Source organism: Balaenoptera ricei, chromosome 5 (genome assembly GCF_028023285.1).
Source record: "Balaenoptera ricei isolate mBalRic1 chromosome 5, mBalRic1.hap2, whole genome shotgun sequence".
Classification (NCBI taxonomy): Eukaryota; Metazoa; Chordata; class Mammalia; order Artiodactyla; family Balaenopteridae; genus Balaenoptera; species Balaenoptera ricei.
In genome coordinates, this window is record NC_082643.1 from 14,176,878 (window position 1) to 14,194,150 (window position 17,273).

The following is a 17,273-nucleotide window of genomic DNA, read 5'->3' on the forward strand; positions in this document are numbered from 1 at the left end:
AGGTAAAAACGACTAATATACATTATGACTCAATCACTAGCAAATTGTTAGCAATTTATTCACAGAAATTTCCAGGCAAAGAATCTTGTAGACTTGCCCAGGAGACTCCTAGAGGAAGTAATAAGTATTATTTCCATGTCTACTTACAAGATGGACTTAGTGAACTCAGGCCAAGAAGAGTATTTGTCTCTTGTAGTAACCATTCCAATGTAACAATTTACTGTTATGATCTCTTTTCCATTGTCTAATAAATGGCCTGTAGCAACAAAGGAAAGAAATATATATAATATAGAAACTTTGATTTTTCTATACAAATTTGTATATTAAAATGATTCAAATTCTTAAGGTAGTGCAAAGTCCTAAAACTGTAATCAGTTATTGTCACTTTCAATCACCCGGAACACCTGTTGTTTATCTATTTATATATCACTCTCTGTGCTAGGCATCATTCTAAGTGCTTTACAAATACTTATCTACTTAATCCTTAGAAAAACTCTGTAAGGTAAATTCTGGCTTTCTTCCCATTTTACAGGTAGAGAAACTGAGGCACACCAAGGTAAAGTAACTTTCTCAAAATACCCAGCTATTAATGGCAGAGCCCGATACTATTCAGGCCAGCTGACTTCAGAGTCTGTGCTCTGAACCTCTTCCATGCGGCCTCTCCGGTTTTTTACCTTTCCTCTTCTGCTCCTCCCTGCATCTGAGAACATCAGATTCATTTATGAACAAGTGAGAATTTCTTTGTCAGAGAATGAAAGAAAATAGGGGAGGGGGGAGGACACAAGATTGAAAGTCTAATAGAACAAGGCATGCGCACACAAGGACTCTCCTCATTGTTGAATACTGAAAATGAAATCCCACTTGGGACACTTTGAATCACAGCCTCATGCTAATGTTTACTAGAGGTAATAAATATGTGATACAACTTCACACTTAGAAGTGAAGAAATCAGCATACCTACAAAGATGGGTGTGGTTCATAGGATGGAGCTATTCTCAAATATGGGACAAAGTGCTTGGGTTATATCACAGAAATGTGGGAAAGTGTCAGACTCTTTTGCCAGGATGCACATTGCCATAAACTAGAGACCAGAGATAAGCATAAAATAGATTAAATGCAGTAACCATAAAATTACCAACCTATATCTCAGAGATATTGTCATAGTAATTAATAAAATGACTATAAGCAAGGGAAAGAAGTTCTAAATTGAAAAATAGATGTCTCCTGATAATAAAAAACAAAATTAATGCCTTCCCATTTAAGTAGGAGCCACAGCAAAAAAAAAATTTTTTTAATATACAGCTGTCACTTTACTGGCTATTTTTTCTCTATATGCAATTCAAATGATACGAAGAATATTCATAAATGGACTAAAGTTACACTAATACAGCCATATATTCATGAACTGGGAAGCTTAAGGTTTTGTGATTATAGCAAATGAATCTTTGAGCCTTAATCCAAAAGAAGGAATTCCTGGTAAAACTTATGACAGTTACTGGCCTAAATGAGTCCTAGAGACCTGAAAAAGTCTGTGCATCTACCAGAAATATTTACTGCAAAGAGAAGCATAGGAATGAGGGTCTGAAGTCCATTGAGTGTCCTCTACTACCTACGACAATAGGTTTAAAACCCTGCATCCTTGTCAGATGGAACCCACAATTTACTACTTTGGTGATCCATTAAACCTTAGAGAGTCACACATGGCATTCAGATGCTTGTATAAAACAAACTGATAAGCAACATGACAATAGGGAAAGTGCCCTTTGCAACTGATTTTATAGAAGCTCTTCCTTGAGAGACAGGCCTGTCTGATTTTTTAGTTAAATTCTAAAGCCAGTTGGTGGAACTTCCCTGGTGGTCCAGTGGTTAAGACGCCACGCTCCCAATGCAGGGGTCCCGGGTTTGATCCCTGGTCAGGGAACTGGATCCTGCATGCTGCAACTAAGACCCGGTTCAGCCAAATAAATAAATAAATAAATAATAAAGCCAGTTGGGACAAGAACATTTATTCTAACAGTTATTAATCTTTCATGGGTGAGAATTATTTCTAAATTCTAAAATCTAGCACAGCTGATTTTGTAAATAAATAAATAATTTAATTTGCAAGTTTCATATAAATAATTATGTGAACTGAAGTTGATGCTGGCAAAAGAAGACCCACTCTTTACATATTCTGGGGTTTTCTTTTTGAGAATGACATCTTTTACCTTTTTCTTACCTTTTACTTTTGGCTTAAACAAAGGAGAAAGGATTTTCTACGGTGCAGCTCAGATCTCTTCCAATCAAACTTCTGCTTTAAGTGTCTTAACAAGAGATTTTAAAATCAGAAAGTTAGGTAGCAGTCTTAACAAATTTAATTATTCAATTCAATTATTTATTAATCATTTATTATGTATATGATACACAGAGGCTATGCAGGATATGGCGAAGACAGAATACTTTGTGAGATTTCCAATTTAATGAGAGAGAAAATCAAATCCAAAGCTAAGTAACAGAATAATGTGTGTAGATTAAAATACCACTGGACCATACTAAGAGATTCCAACTGCAAGTGATTCATCTGTGCATTAAATTTGAGAATCTCTTTTCTGAGAAACTGAGATATCGTGATACTTTCAGACTATGTCAGATCATTGATGTGGTTTGCTGATAGTTAAAACACTTTCCCAAAATGAGTATGGATTTGTTGCCATTAATAAGGTTACCCCCCTGCCCCACGGTGGTAAAATTTTTCCCAAGATAGAATTTCTAATAGGCTTGATGGGAACACAAGCCAGAGTAGAATTCACTATTATCCATAAATAATCTTCATGCCAGCAGTATCTGATTCAGTGTCAGATAAATGGTTCAACAAGAATTTAGTGAAGAAAGATAACTGTATGAATGTGAGATGGTGAAGGCATCTTGATAGATATGTACCATAAAGACTGATTTGGCCGAAAGGAAAAGAGAGGCCACAGCAGGTGGGAAAGAGTGTGGGCAAAGCCTTGAAGATGGAACTGCCCAAGGGATATAGGTGGAAGTGTGCCATGGGACACAGGGGATGGAAGCAGGGAGGGATTAAGAATTAGAATTCACCAGGGACATAGAGAATAGACTACTGGTTGCCAAGGGGTAGGAGGGTGGGAGACGGCTGGATTAGGAGTTTGCGATTAGCAGATGTAAACTGGTATATATAGAATGGGTAAACAACAAGGTCCTACTATATGGCACAGCAAAATATATTCAATATCCTGTGATAAAACATAATGGAAAAGAATATGAAAAAGAATGTATATATATGTATAACTGAGTCACTTTGCTGTACAGAAGTAATTAACACGACATTGTAATTCAACTATACTTCAATAAAAAATAAAAGAAAAATTAGAATTTACTTACATCTGAGGAGCAGCATGACATTTACAATACATCCATATATATACACACATACTTACATACGTATAATGCCTTCATTTATTTATATCTATAATGAAGAAACTAGACTAAATCATTGATTTGTCAATACATTAGGAATAAGTAGGGTGCCTGTTAAAATAATAGATTTCTAGGCCTTACCTCATAAGTGATAACTGCTGGGAATAGGGCCTGGGATCTTCAGTTTTATGAATTCTTTCCTGATTCTGTTGCTCTGGAATATTTGGGAATTCTTGGAACTTAATGAACTCTTCCAGCTTTAATATTTTAAGATTCTGTGTTTAGGGAGTCAAAAGCAGAATTCTGGAACTGCGCATTTGATACAATTTTGATGAGATTGAAAAAGGAGTTTGAGGCGTGTTTGTAAAAAACCAAGCTAAAGAGGTTATATACATTCTGGATACTATAGAAAGCCAAAGTCTGTTAGAAACTTTACCATTCTCAACATACATTTTTAATGTAAATATATAAATTCAGGTTGACTACTTCTTAAACTATGGAGAGAAAGAACATACGATAAAATTTTGTTGTTTGTTTATTTTGGATATTATTGGAATGAATTAATATTATTTGTCCAACCTGCATATATATATGATATTTTGTTATCTGCCATCTGAATTTTTTTAAATTATAAGTCAGTACATTGGGTGGTAAGTTTTTTTGAAGCCACTCAGCATGTATCTTCTACATAATACTGTATATGTATGTTTCCTAAAGAATTCTTAAGAAAAAAGTATATATAACAACAATACTTAGTGCCTCATAAACCATATTTTCCAAAGCTAGACATGATTTTGTCAGTGAAAATGTGATTTAATTGAGTGCTGCCTTCAAATGGCATTCTCTACTGGATGTCATGGAGATATGCAAATGAAGTTAAAGACATTGCCCTCATTCTCAGAGAATTTACAATATAATAGGGGAACAAAATGCAGATGAAAAGATATAACAACACATGCAAAGATGACATGGAAACAGGTACAAATTAATGTAACAAAAAATCAACGCTAAGAGAAATGGAATAATGGAATGATCAGTGTAGAGTAGAACCATTCAAGTGGTCTTGATGAAGAAAATTTATTTTAAATTGACGTTTGATAAAGGCACAAATATGGATCAAGAGACAAACAGTGGAAAGGATATTCTATTCAGAAAGCATGGCAAGACCTCTGGAGAACAAAGGGTTAGAAGAAAGAGCAAGTAACTTAATATGATTGTTAAAAGATATAAAACTTGTGCCCAAATATAAAAATGTGATATATAATTCCCTTCGATTCTGTTTAGAATGAACCCTTAATCATCAACTCATGTATTTTTCCATTTCATGTAGGATAAGGAGACCTGTTATTAAGGATTCGGTGGAACTTTAGGGCTTCAACCTTCACTGAAAACCAGTGGCTAAAGAATATTGAAATACTGGTAAAGTTTTTAAAAAAACAAGAAACGAAGTTTGACCTAAGAAGAACACTTTTAAAAGTGTGTCTACAATATCTTAAAAATACAACTGCGTCGCTCTTGCTCTTACAGTTGGAGCATTGCAATGATCAATTCTAAAAGCACAGACAGCAGTTTTAAAAGATTATTCCAAGAAAATTTCTGGAAATCTAATGCAAAGTGTGGATATATTCTTGTCTATAATAATTTTTTATTTTACTATAGAAATTCACATTCATAGTTTAAAGATAAAATAGCACTGGAGACAGGTGAAGATTTAGTAATCTCATAAACACATATCTCACCTCCACCCTCCTTTCTAACATATTTGTAATTGTTTGGTGAGATCAGTAGTCAGAGTTTACAGCATTGTGATTATGTAAACACTGTATACCGCCAAGTATACTACAATTATGTTGGTGTTTCATAAGATTATTTTCCCTAGTTAATACCTAACTTTTTTTTGATTGGCCTGTTATGTGCCTATCTCTAATTTTCCCCAAAGATTCAAACAGACCTAGCAAAATTTTTTCCAAGTTTTCTACTATTTCAAATTGTCTATCCAGGAGATGTCAGTTCAGCTCCTCCATTCTCCTGCTCCACTGTAGACTGTCTGCTCTCTCCATCTTTACACAGCCATCATCCTAATAATTCCCTTCACAATGTCTTCCCCTCTTTTCACGGCTCCACCTCTTCCTTTTTCTTGATCTACTCCCTCATTTTAACATATCCTCCAATCAATTCCTAGGGGAAACAAGGTGAATGGGAGGTCACTTTTTGAAACCCTGAGAATTTGAAAATATCTTTATCCTCACACTTAATTGAGTGAGAATTATTTTTTCTTTCAGTTGTAAGAGTATGGCTCTATTTTCTTCATACTTCAGTTTTGTTCTTGAGGTATCTAATGTCATTCTTATTTCTGATCTTTTATTCATGACCTGTTTTACCGTCAGGAAGACTTTAGGATTTTTTTTTTCTTTATTCCTATTCTGAAAGTTTATGATGCTATGCCATTATATGGATTTTCATTATATTAGGCACTTTTCATGGGAAGAAATTCAAATTTCAGCACTTTAAGATATTTTCTCTAGGGTCATTCAGAGTTTTCTATACACATTACTTCAGAAATGCTAGGAATAAAGGAAGTGACTGAGGATTCCACATTTCAGTATGAAGATTTTCACTACATACCATGTTTTCATCCCTACCTCTCACCCCTGTACTCTTAAATGCCAGGTACCCCCTGATCCTGATTAAAACTCTCCTCTCCTGAGATATGAGAAAGGGTCTATGTTTATCCTTCACAGTACTTGACACCTTCAATTGATGAATCTCTCATAGGTTCTGCATGGTGATTAACTACATCAGTAGGCCCCCACTATAATCACTTAGATGGTAACCCAACTAATTCAGTTCTCATTCCTCTATCTAATGTCCAGCTTCAAAAAATTTATTGAAATCTCCCTTATGTTATTGTCCCATCTCCAATTCTTTAAGAAATACAGCAAAAAGAAGGAAATGGCCAAAAATAGCTAGATAATCTATAATACTTATCTCGTTCTTCTTGTGGTTTAAGAAGTTAAGTTGTAGCTCTTAGATTTTTGTGTCCTTATTAGTTCCCGAGTATGAAAGCTATTCTGAATCACAGAATTATACAACTAGAAGAGGTCTTGGAAATTAATTTTACAGATGAGTTAATGGCAGAAGCAGAAAGAGAATATTAGTTTCAGGACTCTCATTAATAGCATTATGTATATTAGCATAGAATATTTCCCTAAGTAAAATGAAGAAATGCATTGGACATGATACCAAGATAACCGAGAAATGTAATTGCCTAAGAAGAATTTGAAGGAAAATGAAGTTATATACAACAAAGGACTATTAACTTTAATGTACAAAGTGTTATTTCAAACCCATTTAGCCCCAAAAAGAAATTTGTAATATAAAGTCAGCAAATAATTCAAAATAAAATAAAATGAGTACATAAATCAGGGTAAAAGCTAGGCTCATGTAATAAACAGGCCCAAAATACAGTGGCTTAAAGAACATAGTAATTAATTTCTCTCTCTTATAACAGTCATGGGTGACAAAGTCCAAGTCAGCTGAGTGGTTTTGTTTCACACTGTCATTCAGGAACACCGTTTTCTCCCATCCTGTAGTTCTGCAATTTCCAAACACATTGTCATAAGCTCACCCATGTTCTAGGGGAAAGACAGTGGAAAAAAAACCACAGGGAAGTAGGCAGTCAGTGTTTTAAGGTCAAGATCCATAAGTGGCACATGTCCTTCTGTTTACACTGCTGATAATCTAGCCACAAAGTGAAACCTAGCTGCAAGCGGGGCTGGGGAATGAGGCCTGTAGCTGAGCAGACACATGGAAAAGAGGGGAACTATGGATTCATGCTGCAGAAGAATGGAAGAAGGGATTCTGGTGGCAACTGGCTGCCTCTGACACAATGAGATACTACTTTTCAGGAATGCAATAAACAAATATCTCAAAATAATAGTATTCATTGTTAGCAAACATGAGCTGAAATGAGCACATTCATATGTTCATGGTGGAAGATTTTCTGGTGTAATCTTCCTGAAAAGCAACTTGGTGATGCTTATCAAAAACCTTAAAAATGATCATGTCATTTGAGCCAGTAATATTAATCCTAGGAATTTAGGGCAATGGAAAAAAATCACAAAAGACCTCAAATATTCTTATATTTAAGAATATTTAAGGGGCTTCCCTGGTGGCACAGTGGTTGAGAGTCTGCCTGCCAATGCAGGGGACACGGGTTCGAGCCCTGGTCTGGGAAGATCCCACATGTCGCGGAGCAACTGGGCCCGTGAGCCACAATTACTGAGCCTGCGCGTCTGGAGCCTGTGCTCCGCAACAAGAGAGGCCGCGATAGTGAGAGGCCCGCGCACCGCGATGAAGAGTGGCCCCCACTTGCCACAACTAGAGAAAGCCCTCGCACAGAAACGAAGACCCAACACAGCCATAAATAAATAAATAAATAATTAAAAAAAAAAAAAGAATATTTAAGAATTGTTTATCACAGTGAAAGAGCTGGAAAAACGAAGAATTTTGCTAGTTATCTTCATCTAAGGTTACTAACTCATGCTTCATCATATAAATGTTTCTGGTCATAATGGAACAGATGCTTTTATGATTTCCACCTGCTAATCCAACTACCCTTTTGCTTTGAAGAAAAACTCACAAAACTCACACGGAGGAGGAGGAGGGGGAGGAGGAGGGGGAGGAGGAGGAGGGGGAGAAGGGGGGGAAGGGGAGGAGGAGGGGGGGAAGGGGAGGAGGAGGGGGGAAGGGGAGGAGGGGTAGAGAAGGGGGAGGCGTAGGAGGAGAAGGACAAGAGAATAAGACGGAGGAGGATAAGACTTTATCTACTGATTGAAAAAGCACATCACACCTGGGGAGGAAAATTATATAAAATGGTCAAACTGAATTATATTGTAGTAAAATTACCAGACTTGAAATATAATAAAATACTTATTTTGACATCCCAGCAATAACATCAACTTACTCATAAACAGGGTAACCATATAATGTAACTTCCAACCTTTGAGAATAAAAGACAGTGTTGTTAAAAAGTATGCCTGGACAATAGGCATAAATTGGGACTATCCCACAAAAGCCAGTAAAGGAGTAAAACAAAATCAGACAGGCCTTCAAGTCAACAGTGAACATGAAAAATTCACTGAGCATTGCCTACAAATTACTGAAAAAAGACACTGTCACCTAATAAAAAAATTATACCCGGCTATTTTATCATCTAAGTATAAGAGTAAACCATTTTGAAAAAGAAAAAACAATTAGATTAAGAACTTCATCCAAGTACGAGATGAATGAGGAAAAGGCGATGATGAATATTAATCCTATATAACCATAGGACCAAGAGTAACATAGATATAGGGTTATGATTACGGAATCAAGCGAAAATGGTATAAACTTTGACAATATAGAAATGAGATCTCTCACAAAAATTATACAGTGAAGCAGTTGAGAATCTGGGGAAAAAATAATGCACACTGATAACCTCATCTTATGTAGCTGGGATTTAAGATATATCACTTAAAGCTAGAAAATTATAATAGAGTCATAAGAACATGTAACAGTAAAATTAAACACTAAGAAAGATATTATAATCAATCACAATGAATGGGAAAGAGAATGGGTAAAAGAATGGGAAGGAAAAAGAAATACCTATTTTTTTTTATTACTCATCGAAGGAAATTAACAGATACTATTTAAAATAGTAGAGGATTAAGAGTATTACGTAAAGTAATAGTTATAAATGTAATAAATAGAACACAAATGCAAACCTTCAAAACACTCAATCAAAATAATAAAAACAAACCAAAAAACTTTAAACCCACAAAAATATTTTAAAGCATAATGTAATATTATAGAAGTATGACCCCAAAAGTACCTGTCATATCAACAAATGTCTAAACTAACCTATTAAAAGAAGAAAAATATTTTCAAATATATTTGCCTCTGGGTGTATACTTTTCACTTTGGGTGATTCCTCAATTATGCCTTTTTAAAAAGTCTTGCAAAGGCAGTATGGACATAACATTCTAGGAGCTACATCACATGGCAAATGAAAGTGCTTGTGTTTGTGTGTCTTTCTGTGGCTACATAAGGCCATGCTATGTGTGTGATATGACCTTTTATATAACATTGCTTTTGGGACACAATTAAATCTCACTTTAGAGTTATGTACATCTTTATGTTTGAAGGAGAGGCTTAGTTGGTTTGACCTGTAAAAGGTCTGAATCCATTTAAAAATGAGCCATTTTGTATACTCTATATTTTTATCCAATTATTTCAATCAACAAACTACATGATCCAAAAGCCACTAGAATTAATTATTCATCATCAGTAAAACTTTGGCAATAACCTCTTTTAGGAAGTGGTAACATTGACTGGGAAGCCCACTGAAATACCTGAACCCATGGTGGGCTTGCACAGTTTGCCCTTAGTATCATTACACTGATTTTCAGCATGGGAATCATCTTGGCCCACCCTTCATAATATCCTTTATTAAATCTTGAAAATTAATTTTCATGGGTGACTGAGCTCAGTTAAATGGCTCTGGTTTCAGGCCATTAAGGGATGCCAGCTTGTTAATGTGAAATATCAATTAAAACAAAAATTCCAAGCATTTCTTAAAGGAGTTTAGCTACATTAAGAAATCTTGGAGAGTCTCCGAGTTAATTTGCTTCAAACATTTATTTCTTTTTCATTAACAAGGTTGGGACAACATCATGTAAGTGGTTAAATTTGTTTTTACTTAACGGATCACTGATCCTTCATGGTCTTTTCAAGTCCATTCCACCAATCAACTTTTCAAAAACAAGTTCTCAAAACATCTGCATACACATGCAAATTTGTAACCTCAAAGAAAAAAGACAACTACAGAATTGCATACCCAAAATGAGACATAAGACTCAGGGAGGGCTTCCCTGGTGGCGCAGTGCTTGAGAGTCTGCCTGCCAATGCAGGGGCCACGGGTTCGAGCCCTGGTCTGGGAGGATCCCACATGCCTCGGAGCAACTAGGCACGTGAGCCACAACTACTGAGCCTGCGCGTCTGGAGCTTGTGCTCTGCAACAAGAGAGGACACGACAGTGAGAGGCCCGCGCACCGCCATGAAGAGTGGCCCCCACTTGCCACAACTAGAGAAAGCCCTCGCGCAGAAACGAAGACCCAACACAGCCAAAAATAAATAAATAAATAAATTAAGACTGAGGGAATGTAGGCTGCAAACTGGAATTTGTGTCCAGGACCTGTTTCATCCAGATCATTCTTTGATGCTGCAATTATTTTTCCAAGAAGTTCTTATTCTGAGGAAAAAAATAAAAAATTTGTTTCGTATTAACATTTTGACCCATGTTTACCATGTAAAGAGTAGTATTTATGGTTTTCTTGGAGTATGTATAAAATTGCTAGGTCATCAGTATGAACCATTTAACCATATCATATATGTTTTTTTCCTGTTATTCATAAAATTATGAGCACAGTAATAAAAAGTTATCACACACTGACTTTTAAATTAGATTAGCACTAACTTTTTCACCTTGAAACTTACAAAGTTTTCTACCCTGGACTAATATTTTGTATTTGTGCTTTGGGAATTTTCAAATAATTATTTTTTATCTCATTTATTTCTCACGCGGCCTTGTAAGGCAGACAGAGCCAATACTATTTTCTCCATTTACCAGTGAGCAAATGAAGTCTCTCGGTGCTCAGTTGATGAAATCCAGCTCCCTAAGTCTCACCAGTCTGGGAGCTTTTCCCCAAGCGTTTTCTCTCCTAAAGCTCACAAACCCACTACAATCTATTTAGAAAGTTCACACATGGTACAAGTTTGAAACAATTCTTAGGTTTCTTGGGAAAAAGTAGAAGAGAAGAAAAGCAAAATAAAGTATTGTTTCTGTTAAAAACAGCAAGTTATTTTACAAGCAAAATGAGTTTATTCAGGGATGGAAGAGAATTGCAATTTTCTGTAGCAAAAACTATAGCCAAGTCCAGCAAACAAAGGAGAGTAATGTTACTTTATAGAGGAGAGGGAAAGGCTGGGAGGAGGTGTTTTGAATGAAAGTCCATCAGAGGAAAGTGAGAGTTCAGGCTAATGATGGTTTCCCAGTGGCTGAGCTGCAATGTTCCCATTGGTTGCACTTGTTGCTGGGCAAGCAGAAAATCTTCCTTCCTCTGCTGGGGTAGTAAAGTAGTAATCTTTTTCCTGTTGGGGGTGCAAGGTATGTCTCTTCCTTCTTGGGGTCTGCAGATGGCAATGAGTGGTAGTGCGTTAGAGTTTCCCCTTCTGGATTCCCAACTCCATTTTATTTTATTTATTTATTTTTAAATTATTTCTTTTTTTATATAAATTTATTTATTTTATTTATTTATATTTGGCTGTGTTGGGTCTTGGTTGATGCACGCGGGCTTTCTCTAGTTGCGGCGAGCGGGGGCTACTCTTCGTTGTGGTGCGCGGGTTTCTCATTGGAGTGGCTTCTCTTGGTGCGGAGCACGGGCTCTGGGCGCCCGTGTGCCAGTAGTTGTGGCACGGGGGCTTAGTTGCTCCGCGGCATGTGGGATCTTCCCAGATCAGGGCTCGAACTCGTGTCCCCTGCATTGGCAGGCCGATTCTCAACCACTGCGCCACCAGGGAAGTACCCCACCCCCCCCAACTCCATTTTAAATGAGGTTTCCTTTATTCAGTTTCACATTTCCAATCAAGGAAGACATTCAGCACTGAAGAGCCTTTGAAACAGACTCACAAACCGAACTGTTTGTACCCTTACCATAAATGGCATCCAGGCTAATTATTGCTAACAACCCCCAGAGGGAAAATTGTTACAGATTCACTGAGGACTGAAGCATTCTTGGCTCTTCACTTTGTGCAGAGGGTTAAAAGAAAGATCTAACCAGCAACAAAGTTGTATCTAAGCACAGAATATGTAAGTGCTTGCTGAAGTTTTCTTGCAGATGTTTGAATATATATGTTATAACAGGTATATGAATTGCACTTTCTACCTACTAAAGATTTGTTATAAATTTGCGCATTTTCAGTTCCAATTCCAATTGCAATTTCATAATGGGGAAGTAAGATTTTTATGTCAAATAATTACATTTCAGTAATAATCTTGTATTTCTTTGCTTTTACTTCCCATATTGACTCCCTATAAGAAATGGCTTCAAGTTTATCGAACTCTTTAAATCTGGATAACAGGTTACGTATTAAGGTAAAGATTTATATCAAATGCTAGTTGAGGGAAAATTTTTAAATTTAGGGAAGCCTTCCCTATGCCTAAAGATGAGACTGCTTTGACCAGACCTTCTTTGTTTTGGGTTGAGTCACTTGAATGGCCTCATTGAGTTATGTAAATGTAATGTTACCTGTATCTTTCGTCCTCCAGGAAGTTGTAACTAGACTATTTATTTGTTTGTTTACTTAGTGGTTTAGCAAAAGCCACCTCAGTAGAGCTGATTACTAGGGAGAGGTAGATGAATTTGTGTGAGGAGGCTTCAGCTTGCTGGGAAAGGAAAAAAAAAAAAAAAGGAAGTTCCAACCTCCACTGTTCCTACTTCGCAAAGTTCAGAGTTGAGGAGTCTTGTTGGTACAGAGTAGACCAGAGGGGCACAGAATAAGGCCCAGGTGTAGGACAGACGAAATAATCAAGTAAAATAAAATTTCTCTGAGAAAAGCAGGATTCTGGGCCAAAGACTAGAGTTCCACAAAATGTCCCAAGATTTTTTTCAAGGAAAACTGTCAAGGAAAACACCTTCTAGATGATACTGGAAGCTCCACTGGGCATAGTCAGTCTAGCATGTTTCTGGGCACTGGGGAGCAACGGCTGACTGTGGGAATGTGAAAGAGCTGTAATGCTGGAGCTCAATGTGACAACTGTGGCCTGAATAAGATCTGGATCTGCAAGGACCATCCAACAGCAGTGGACCAACATCTGTTCAAACCCATCTTTAACAATGACCACTCCATGGCCAGGAGAAGTAAAAGGAAGAGAAAACTGATCTGTCCTCTTTTTTTCTTTTCACAGTGTTTGGAACCGGACCGACTCTGATTGACTGAGAAAGGCCTTGGAATTCTTAGATAATTCAAGAGTTGAGGGATTTTCAAGAGAAATTCACAGGCCAATGTTAGTTACTAACATTTAAATATAAAAATTTTCTATCAGCACTGCTGTCTACAGATCACCTTCCCAGAAATTTTTAGTATAATAGACTCTTGGTTTTTTCTGATTTGTTTGAACTTACTAATAGTAATTTAAAACTCTATGACATGAAATAATTTGTACTTTTGCTACGGCATTTGACTTGTACCCATTGCAAGAGCAGCGAGTAGAAATTAGTCACTTAGGTGTTGAGCACATTTAGCAGGCCATCCAGCATCTAGATGTATTTAACTGAGACTCATACATATTTTATGGAGAATATTTAATGTTATAGCTGTTTTGTGAGTATAAAATCTCCTAAAATTTTTAAAAAATAAATAAAAGTAAGAATTTTCACATAAAATTCTCTTGGGGAAAAAAGAAAGTTCTCCAGAAAAAAAAAAACAAAAACCATCTGAGGATCTTGCAACCCTGGGCTCAAATTCTGATTGTAAATTCCAGGTGGAGCTGAATACCAACTGCCTGCTTTAGACGTGATATGTACCCTCTAGCTCACCACACCCCCACATCATTACTGACTGAGCCAGAGTGATACTTGCCATTTTCTTCACACGCTGTGATTTTTATCATGACACAAGTCCTGGATTTTGGACCCACCCTATTTATTCACAATACTTATCTGGCACTGGAGTTCACGAGCTCTGTCCTAGACTCTGTCGTTTGGATGGTAGTTGTAACCTCAGTTCCTTAGTATATTTCTAGTTCTCATCAGCAGAATGTCCTGCTGAATGAAGCCCACCTGATTTCTTCTCCACTCTACTCCTCTACTCTCTTCTACTCTTGTTCACAATTGTTGCAACTTGTTAACTAAAAAGTAGTCCAGGGATTTCGAATGTTCCCCCCAAAATCCTGCAGAAACTAAAGCCAAACAACACAAAGCAATTATTAGAGAAGCCCAGGTTGTAGGAAAGAGAGCTTTGAGTCTTCCCCTCCTATTAAATACAGACTCTTACTTCCTTTTCTTGGCTGTGCTCTGAAAATGGGGGAGGACCTGAGAAACACCAATACTGCTAGTTGAAAATTTAACTTTTAACATATTATTCTGATGAAAAGTAAAAATTTCCTCTTTTTTAAGAGATTTTGACTTCAGATTGGAGAAAGCTAAGGAGACATGAGAAATAAACAGAATGTGAGATCCCTGAATAGATATTGGAACAGAGAAAGGATACTGATGAAAAAAATGAGGAAATTTGAATAAGACTTTTAGTTTAGTTAACATTGTTGTACTGGTGTTACTTTCCTGGTTTGGATCATTGTACTGTGGTTACATAAGATGTTACCATTAGGGGAAGTTGGGCAAAAGTTATATAGGAACTCTGTACTATTTTTGCGACTTTGTCTAAAATTATTTCAAAGTAAATGTTTTATCAATTTAAAAAAGATTTTATATTTTTCTTTTGATGCATCTGTTAAAAATATATATCTATGGTCTCAAGAGTGAATATGTCAAATACTAAGCTCTAAACAGCACTGCAATATTTAGAAAAAGACACCTGTACATTTGTGTAGAAAACCTTCTGTGACTGCATATACATTCCCATGTCTATATATATACACACTTTGCTAACAGTTGTTAGATTACCCATGGCCTGACTGTCTGCCTGGATTTCCAAGTAGCCCTATAGCCTTACCACATGTTGAATGGTTATATTACTCCATTTTAGTCTTTTATTATTAACTTTGTCTGGACCAGGTCCAGAGATAGTCAGTGGCTCTGGAACACTATGTATTCTGTGTTCTACTGTAAGTCTTGCAGTGGGTCAGTTGCCCAAGCACTTCTCTTACCCTAATAGGAGGATCTAGCTGAGTCCGGCTGGTTTCATATATATGATACTCTTAGGGCTACTACCTTCTCCCTTAGATTCTCCACACCATTGTGAGTCAAATCTTTTTGTCACCAGCATTGGTATTTGCTACCCCTATGTCTTCATTCACTCATTAAGTATTTATGGAGCATCTATTATGTGTAATGGCACTGGGCTAAGCACTGAGAATAGGGAAAGAAACACGTTGGACGTTGATCTTACCCTTATGGAACACATACACATACTTGGTGTGTGTACTTAGTGACTAAACAGCTGGCTATTTTTTCTTCCTTCCTCCCTTCTTTCCTTCCTCTTCCTTCCTTTTTTTTCTTTCATTTCAGATCTTGAATGATAACTTATCTCTGGCTCCTAGAAGTAATTTTAAAAATTTATTTCAGCTCACCAATTTATTGTATAAAAGAATCCTGATGGAGAAAAGGGAACCCTCTTGCACTGTTGGTGGGAATGTAAATTGATACAGCCACTATGGAGAACAGTATGGAGGTTCCTTAAAAAACTAAAAATATAATTAACATATGACCCAGCAATCCCACTACTGGGCATATACCCTGAGAAAACTATCATTCAAAAAGAGTCATGTACCACAGTGTTCATTGCAGCACTATTTACAATAGCCAGGACATGGAAGCAACCTAAGTGTCCATCGAGAGATGAATGGATAAAGAAGATGTGGCACATATATACAATGGAATATTATTCAGCCATAAAAAGAAACGAAGCTGAGTTATTTGTAGTGAGGTGGATGGACCTAGAGTCTGTCATACAGAGTGAAGTAAGTCAGAAAGAGAAAAACAAATACCGTATGCTAACACATCTACATGGAATCTAAAAAAAAAAGAAAGAAAAAAAAAGATTCTGAAGAACCTAGGGGCAGGACAGGAATAAAGACGCTGATGTAGAGAATGGACTTCAGGACACGGGGAGGGGCAAGTGTAAGCTGGGACGAAGTGACAGAGTGGTATGGACATATATACACTACCAAATGTAAAATAGATAGCTAGGGGGAAGCAGCCACATAGCACAGGGAGATCAGCTCAGTGCTTTGTGACCACCTAGAGGGGTGGGGGGGAGACGCAAGAGGGAGGAGATATGGGGATATATGTATATGTATAGCTGATTCACTTTGTTATAAAGCAGAAACTAACACACCATTGTAAAGCAATTATACTCCAATAAGGATGTTAAAAAATTTTTTCAGACATTTTACATTTCAGTTCTATAATTTTCTAATGGTTCTTTTTCATAGTTTCTATTTCTTGGCTGAGATGTCCTATTTGTTAGCTCTTTAAGGTCACATTTTCCTTTATGTCCTTAAACATAGTTTTAATAGTTGCTTTAAAATCCTTATCTGATAATTCTAGCATCTGCATCATCTAAGAGTCTTTATTGATTACCTGTCCTCTTGAGTAAGGATTGCAATTTTCTGTTTCTTCATTTGTCTGGTTATTTGGAATTGTATTGTGTGAATGATATTTTGTAAATATATATTTTATCTTGTGAGTGATATATTGTAAAGATTCTGGATTTTCTTATATTCTTCCAAAAGTATTGTGGGTTTTGTTGTTGTTGCTGTTGTTGTCTCAGCAGACAGTTTATTTGACTGAACTCGAAATCCAAACTCTGTATCCCTGTAGAGTGAAGCAACTGAAAGCCTATTCAATTATTTTAGCCTTAGTTACTCCATATACATGTTCAATTCAGGGGTCAGCCAGAGATAGTGGCAGATTTTATACTCAGAATTTGGGGTATCCTGTGTTGATTTTCTCCTTTCCTATGTTTTCTCCCTGTATTAGTTTCCTAGAGCTGCCATAACAAAGCATTACAAACTGGGTGGCTTAAAACAAGAATTTATTCTCTTACAGTTCTGGAGGCTACAAGTCCAAAATCAA

General features: G+C 36.6%; 1 long non-coding RNA gene across 3 annotated transcripts in view; it reads right to left on the reverse strand.

Annotated features, from left to right (window-relative positions):
* Positions 1-17,273, reverse strand: part of LOC132365754 (uncharacterized) — a 210,370-nt gene that overhangs the window by 36,026 nt on the left and 157,071 nt on the right. For 2 of the 3 annotated variants that reach the window (XR_009503219.1, XR_009503217.1), the window contains exons 1-2: positions 2,219-2,293; positions 148-256 (exon numbers count right to left, since the gene is read on the reverse strand). The exons of the other annotated variant lie outside the window; for it this stretch is intronic. This is a non-coding gene — a long non-coding RNA (uncharacterized LOC132365754). Of the gene's footprint in view, positions 1-147; positions 257-2,218; positions 2,294-17,273 lie in introns of those variants that run through there. 3 annotated transcript variants of the gene reach the window in all.